This window comes from Raphanus sativus, chromosome 2 (genome assembly GCF_000801105.2).
Source record: "Raphanus sativus cultivar WK10039 chromosome 2, ASM80110v3, whole genome shotgun sequence".
NCBI classification, from domain to species: Eukaryota; Viridiplantae; Streptophyta; class Magnoliopsida; order Brassicales; family Brassicaceae; genus Raphanus; species Raphanus sativus.
In genome coordinates this window covers 12,957,931-12,965,198 of record NC_079512.1, presented here as the reverse complement: position 1 = coordinate 12,965,198, position 7,268 = coordinate 12,957,931, and the positions used below count along the sequence as shown (strand labels likewise).

The window sequence follows — 7,268 nt, the reverse complement described above, 5'->3', positions numbered from 1 at the left end:
TCACCAAAAGTGAGGATCTGCGGGAAAATGAATGCCAAGGTTTTAAGGAAGAAGTCGTGAGAAAGAAAGAGAAGTGTATTTTGCTTAGTGGATGTCCGACTGATCAAACTTCAGGGTACACACGAAGGGGCAAGTCTATGGAACATCCCTGATTCTATACATATCATACTTGGTGAGAAAATAAGTGAAGAAGATCACAAATAATTAACTGTTTTAAGGTGTGAGAGAGCTTCTTGAATATGAATGTTATGATAACCAAACTGGGTTGTATTGCAACGATACTAATGTGGTTGCTCCATTCATATGCTGAACTGAATTTTCAGATTTAGTTACTTCAAAGTATTCTGGAGTCTGTTGTTGACTCGGTTTCAAGAGCTTTGATTTCATTTGAAATGAATAAATATATTTTTGGTTTAATTCATTTTAACAGAATTTCTTTCGAACCAGCTTGGAACTAATTTGATTTTGGTTCAGACTCTATTATACCCAAATTTGATGGTACATGATTACGTGGAGATTCATTATATCAACAAAAATTGATAAAAATGTTTTTATAATAAAAAAATTCAATAAGATAACTACGAGAATATTTAAATTTATGTAAATATATAGTTCATGAAAATATATATATATATATATAAATAATATAGACATAAATAATAATTTTATTTTATTATAAAACCAGTTCCATCTCTAATTTTTTTTTGCTTGAATATTATGGTGTTAATTTTATATACAACAGTTTTTAAACTAAAGCACATTCTATTATGAATGTGGTCCATTTAATTAATCATTGAAAATTGTTCAATGTATCTTAAAAATGATGGGTATGACTAAAAAGACGTTACAATTGATCACAAAATTTTACTGTGAGATTTTAACTTTTTAGTAATTTATATTTGTTTTTTAAATCTAAATATAATATATAAGAAAACTCTAAATTCTTTTAATAATATAAAATTAAAACAAAAATTATGGAAGATAATTTTTTTTTCAAATATTTATTATTCATAATCATTAATTATAATATATATGTCAATCATATTGATAATTCTGTAGTTTTATTTTAAAAAAGAATAGAGAATATCATTTTGTACACGACTAATGAATTTGAAAGTTAGTTTAATTAAAAAATATAATATATATTTAGATGGAGCAACTTATTTATCTAAAAATTCCGAGAATCATTATCCTGGTGACACATCTATCTATATATATAAAAGAAGGTTGGATCTCTCCTGCTGACACATCTGCATCCACCTAAGAAATTCGAGCTCCCACAAGCCGCCACGCGTCCAGTTTGTTAAACCGCATCGTTTCATTTAAAGGGTGTCGTTCATGGGCTTATCCGCGTGTTATGTGCTGGGCTTGATCTCATATTGTGCTTGGTCTCATATGCCGGCCCAGCTAAAACCAGAGAACACGATAACCCTAATCGGATTTACAGGGTTCTCGCCTTCGTCCTCCCTATCTCCACCGGCGCCGATCGTGAAGAAACGGATACTGTAACGGATCTGTTGCTTGCGCATCGTAATTACTACAAATGTCTTAAATTCGTGCCTCTAATGCGGTCTCTTCGGTTGTTGATCATACGTTGGTGTGTCCTATAAAAGGTTCGTATCTCACTCTTTTGTTGTTTTTCTTGACCTCTTAATCTCTCTGATACCTATCATCGATAATTCCAATCTTTATCCTCTTCTCTGCTAATGGATATGACGAAGGTTTTCTTCTCGGATTTGAAATCCGGCCGGTGCTCCGCCGTCGTTGAGGCGCGACTGCTTCGGTACTGGGAAGCAAGAAACATGAAATGTGGCGGCGAGCTCATGTGGGCTGATCTTCTTTTGGTGGACGTCAACGTAAGTTAATTCCATCCGATTTGTTTTACTATTTGATTTGTGGTTTGACTGTTGCATTTTTTTTTGTTTTTTTCCCCCGTTTGGATGTTGTCTCGATTGACTAATTAGGTATTTTATTGTTGGGGTTTTGTTTATGTTGAACTGGCCGTAAAACTGAATTTAGTTACTTTGGTTTTGGGTGTGTTGTTATATTTCCATACTATGATTGTCTGATGGTTCTTTCCTATGCTGTTCTCTTGAAATCATCCTGACGTATACAAACATATCCTTCCTCCGACAATGGTACGTTAAAACCCGCTTCACGGTTCTGATCCTGATTCTGCAACCACCAAGGAGAATTTCGAAGCCTGCTTCGGCATCTGTAGAGGCAGTGCCGGTTAAATCTCCAACGGAAAGCTCTTCCGCATCTGATAATAGAGAATTTAGGCTAGGATGATGCAATCAAAAGGTACTAATACTCGCTTCACCTGTTACTGTATTAGTATTCATGTTAACACATCTTTGTTACAGCAAGAGATCAAGCATACCATAGAAAACAAGCTTCACCGGAATGCGGGGTCCAGAAGATCTAATTGCAACATAAGAAATGGAATCACTGAGAATCCAGGAAAATACAGTGGAGACTTTGTGTAGCAGTTCAAAATATTCCATAATGAGCTTAAGGATTTCTTGAATGCTGGAAGGTAGTATCGCAACTTTCTGAAGCCAACTCTATTTTTTTTTATCAATAGAAGGTAATAGCGCCATTGTGTCTTTTGTTGCAGCTTCACTGAACAACTTGATTCTATGAAAATATCTATGGATGAGAGAGGTCTTTCTTCTCTCAGTCTGTTTTTTGAATGTAAAGAGGTAAGCTCTCTCACTGTATGAGTCCACAGAATCACATCATTGCAAAGTTTGTTATATTGCAGTCTCTTTCGTGAGTCTTGACTGCATAAATTTTATATTTACCAGCGCCTTGACGCAACAGGAGAATCAACCAATGTTTTGGAGTTGATTAAAACTATGCATTCTCTGGCTTCTCTAAGAGAAACAATTGTTAAGTAACTCAATAGTGGCTTAAGAAATGATGCTCCTGATACTGCCATTGCAATGCGCCAGAAGGTGAGCTTTTTAAGAAAAAAACTCAATTCCAGCATTATCAATGTAGATGTTTGTTTAAATTATATAGTTTGCTACCTTTGAATAGTGGCACCTTTGTGAGATTGGCCTCGAGGACTACTTTTTTGTTCTACTAAGCAGGTCTGCCTAAGATTTTTTATTTATTTTTGAGCTTTATTTCTCCGCTTCACTTCTCTTGACAATGGTTTTGAGTAGATTCCTCAACGCTCTTGAAACTATGGGAGGAGCTGTTCAACTGGCGAAAGATGTGGAATCATAAAATGTTTCCTCCTGAAATGATCCTCTAGATGCTTTGGTCTTGGGTGTTCATCAAGTAGGTCTATCGGGTTGGAAGCAGGAAGAATGTTTAGCCATTGGAAATGAACTACTACCGTGGCGAGAGAGACCTACTTGAAACAGAAGGTTACTTCCTTCTCTCACTTACGTCAACTCTTTTCTATGTAAATCTTCTTGCTCATTATTATTTTTTTCATGTAGGGGAAGAGAATGGAAAAACATACACTTGGTTCTGAGGGATGGGACGTTATTATACCTGGATCCATTTCTGGGCCATTAGTTCTGAAGGAGCAAGCAAGTCAGATTCTGCGGGAAGAAAGGTCTATAGGTCATAGATGATCTGATCGATATGGAAGTCATGAAAAGAAGAGAAAAGAATCTGACGAAGGAAACAAGAAGAAGCCATGAAAAGGTGGGAGATTTGCTTCTTTATAGGCAAAGTGAGCAACTTTGACTAAAAGCCAACCAAACACATCGCTGTTCAGATGTGTATTCTCAAACTTGAACCAAACCGGTTGGTGAGATAGATAAACGTGTTATTGTATTGTGAGTAATACTTTTGCTAATTTTTAATATTGTTGGGCTTTGTACTTTATAGAAAATTTTTAATTTTTTTTTATAATAATTAGAAAATATGATTTCTAAAATAAACAGTTAAAATTGTTGTAAAAAATATAAAATTTAGTTGTGCTTTAGTTAAAAATAAATTAGACATTTAAAATAATTTGCATCATTTGTTTTAATCGTCCGCCCGCCCGTAGGGTAGGTTTACCCTAGTAGTTACATAAAAATATAGTAATGTTCCAGAGTTAATATATATGGGATATATACATCTCAAATATAATGCGTTATGTAACTATGTGTCACCAGGATAAATTTTAAATGGTAGTAAATTTTAGAGACACCAACGCATTTTGGGCTTAAAGCCATGTGACCCGATAATTACCATAACGCATTAAATGATACTATAATGATACTATTTAAATTTTAGATAACAAAATTTTTTCGCAATTATAATAAAATCAGTTTTAAATGGTAGTAAATTTTAGAAGAATAACAAAAAGTAATTTTAACTGGAACTTATATACAAATACGAGGATGAGATGAAAAGTGTACTTTCATTAAACTTAAAAACACAACAGAAATATTAAATAAAAATTAAAATAGTAAAATGTCTCAAAGTATTTGACAGCAAATAAAAAAGAAAACATATCAAAATATTAAAATTTTAAATTAAATTAAATAAAAATTGATAGAAAGTAAATAACTATATGATTAAATTTAATATACTTTGTCTCAAAATATTAAATAAAACGAAAACATACAAAAATAAAAAAATATTAAAGTGTTAAATTAAATTAAATTAAAATTGATAGATAGTAAATAATATATTATTAAAATTTTATATTACCTAGAAAAGTATATGATTTGTAAATAAATAATAAAATAAATAAAATTGTTGTAATTGTTGTAATTTTTATTTGAAAAATTGCACAATCAATTTATATAACCGCCCGCTCGTAGGTCGGGTTTACCCTACTTTCAAATATAAAGGGATGTATTCAATTTAACATCTGATGTGATTTGATTTTTAATGTAGTTTTAGATGATTTCAATAAGTTATAGAGATTTAGGTGATTTTTGTCAAACTGCTCTAGAATATTACCTAAAACCATGGATTTGAGTTTAAATTTTTTTGACCAAGAAATTCCATCTAAACACCATAAAATCACCTAAAAACTTTAAAAATCCACAACTTAAAATATTTTTAATTACAGTGGATTTCAGAATACTTTACGAAATGTCAAATTCAATAATAGTGGATTTTAAATGATTTTTTAAAATTCATGTTTGAATAACAGTGGATTTGTCATTTTAATACAAATCACCTAACACTTTTATTTAACTACACCCTTAAGATTCAATACATCCCCCATAGATATAGTTGATTATATGTTCCTATTATTGTTATTTGTTCTTACAGATAAAAGGTGTTTCACATATCTGACATTATGTTTGTAGTAAAAAAACACTGAGAGAATGTGTTCTCGTTCATGTATTTTAATGGTTTGTAAATCCATATCTATATTATTAAAGTTGAAGTACAAAATCGGAGTGTTTGGAGACATGAATTGCAGTTTAAATAGGAGGTTTGTTTGAAAATATGGATAACAATATTAAATGAGAATTGTTTGGAAACATAAATAGCAGTATATTTACTTTCTTTTATTTACACATTTAGTCATTGCATTTATAAAAAATTAGGTATTTCCTTTCTATAATATCTTTATTTACAGATTTTACCACTACATTTAAAATCAATTTAAATTAATTAATTCCAAACTTATCTAAACAAATTGATGACTCCATATATTGATCATAATTAATATGTAAAATTACTATTAAAAAATATTTCATTTATTTTAGCTAAACACATAAAAATAAATATATTTTTATTTTTTTACAAAATCAGTTAGGCATAAACATTCGGATACCCATTTAGGTACGAGTCGTTTCTTTCGGGTATAGATTTTTTGGGTTTTGAAATTTCTTTTTAGTACTTCCTTTTTGTGTTTTTTATTTATAGATTCTACCATTAAATTTAAAATTAATTTAAATTAATTAATTAAAATTTCAAAAATTATCTTAAACAAATCGATATTCATATATTGATCATTATTAATATTGTAAAAATATTAGTAAATAAAAATTTTCTATTTAACTTCATTAAGCCAAACACATAAAAATATTTTCTATTTGTTTACAAAATCAGTTAGGCATATACATTCATGTATCCATTTAGGTACGGGTCGTTTCTTTCGGGTATATATTTTTTGGGTTTTGATATTTCTTTTTAGGTACTTACTTTTTGTATTTTTTTATTTACATATTCTACCACTGCATTTTCAAATCAATTTAAATTCATTAAGTACAATTCCAAAACTTATTGAAACAAATCGATATTCATATATTGATCATTATTAATATTTTACAAATATACTGAATAAAATTTTATATTTCACTTAATTTAGCCAAACACATAAAATATTTTTTATTTGCTTACGGAATCCGTTAGAAATAAATATTTGGGTACCCATTTAGGTACTGGTCAATTTTTTCGGATATAGATCTTTTTGGTTTTGATATTAGGCCATGTTTGGATATAAATTTATGTATGAGTTTCAAATTGAATCCACCGGGTCTGTATGAATTTTATTCTGATGTATAGGAAACTAAAAATATACAAAATAACGAAAGTATTTGAAAATGATTTATATTTGAACAAAAAATAATGGCTGCACATAAAAAAATCAATATAAAAGTACTGTACATTTGCACTCAAAATCATTTTTTTTAACAACAGACTACATAAATATGTTTATTTGTATAAAAAATTAAATTACAATGTAAATATTTAATTAATATAGAAATATATCACATTGTTTAAAATATCAATATAAAAATATTATACATTTGCGTTCTAAAATTATTTATTTTAACAACAAGCCAAATAAATATATTTATTAGCGAGAGAATAAAACAAAGCCAAAAACACATAGTTTACCAGAGAGACTCTATATGTCGAACTTATTATAAAGAAGATTTTACTAAGATAAATACATTCAATAATTACAAACAAATAATATATTTCATAAAAGTGAAAATAATACCCACCCTTTCAAGGACGGGTCAAAATCTACTGTGATTTACAAATCAAAATAAGCTTTCTTCAATTACAAATCTAACACGTGGATTTTAATTAGTATTATTATCTATAAATCCAAATATTTTTCATGGGATTCCATGGAGGGAGAAATGGTTCCAGGGAAGAATTCAGATGGGCGGAAAAACGTGATTTTCCGATTTTTGCGGGAAAACGTAATTTTCAGTTTTGGTGAGAAGATTTCACGGTTATAGCGGAAAACGAGATTTTCCGGTTTTGGCGGGAAAACGTGATTTCTCGGTTTTGGCGGAAAATGTGATTTCTCGGTTTTGGCAGAAAAACGTGATTTC

General features: G+C 30.0%; 1 long non-coding RNA gene across 1 annotated transcript; it reads left to right on the top strand.

Annotated features, from left to right (window-relative positions):
• Positions 1-1,394: 1,394 nt before the first annotated feature.
• On the top strand, positions 1,395-3,844 carry LOC108838406 (uncharacterized). The gene is made up of 8 exons (XR_008941367.1): positions 1,395-1,613; positions 1,722-2,304; positions 2,367-2,539; positions 2,621-2,705; positions 2,811-2,960; positions 3,046-3,098; positions 3,174-3,380; positions 3,456-3,844. It is a non-coding gene; the product is annotated as an uncharacterized LOC108838406 (long non-coding RNA).
• Positions 3,845-7,268: the final 3,424 nt, after the last annotated feature.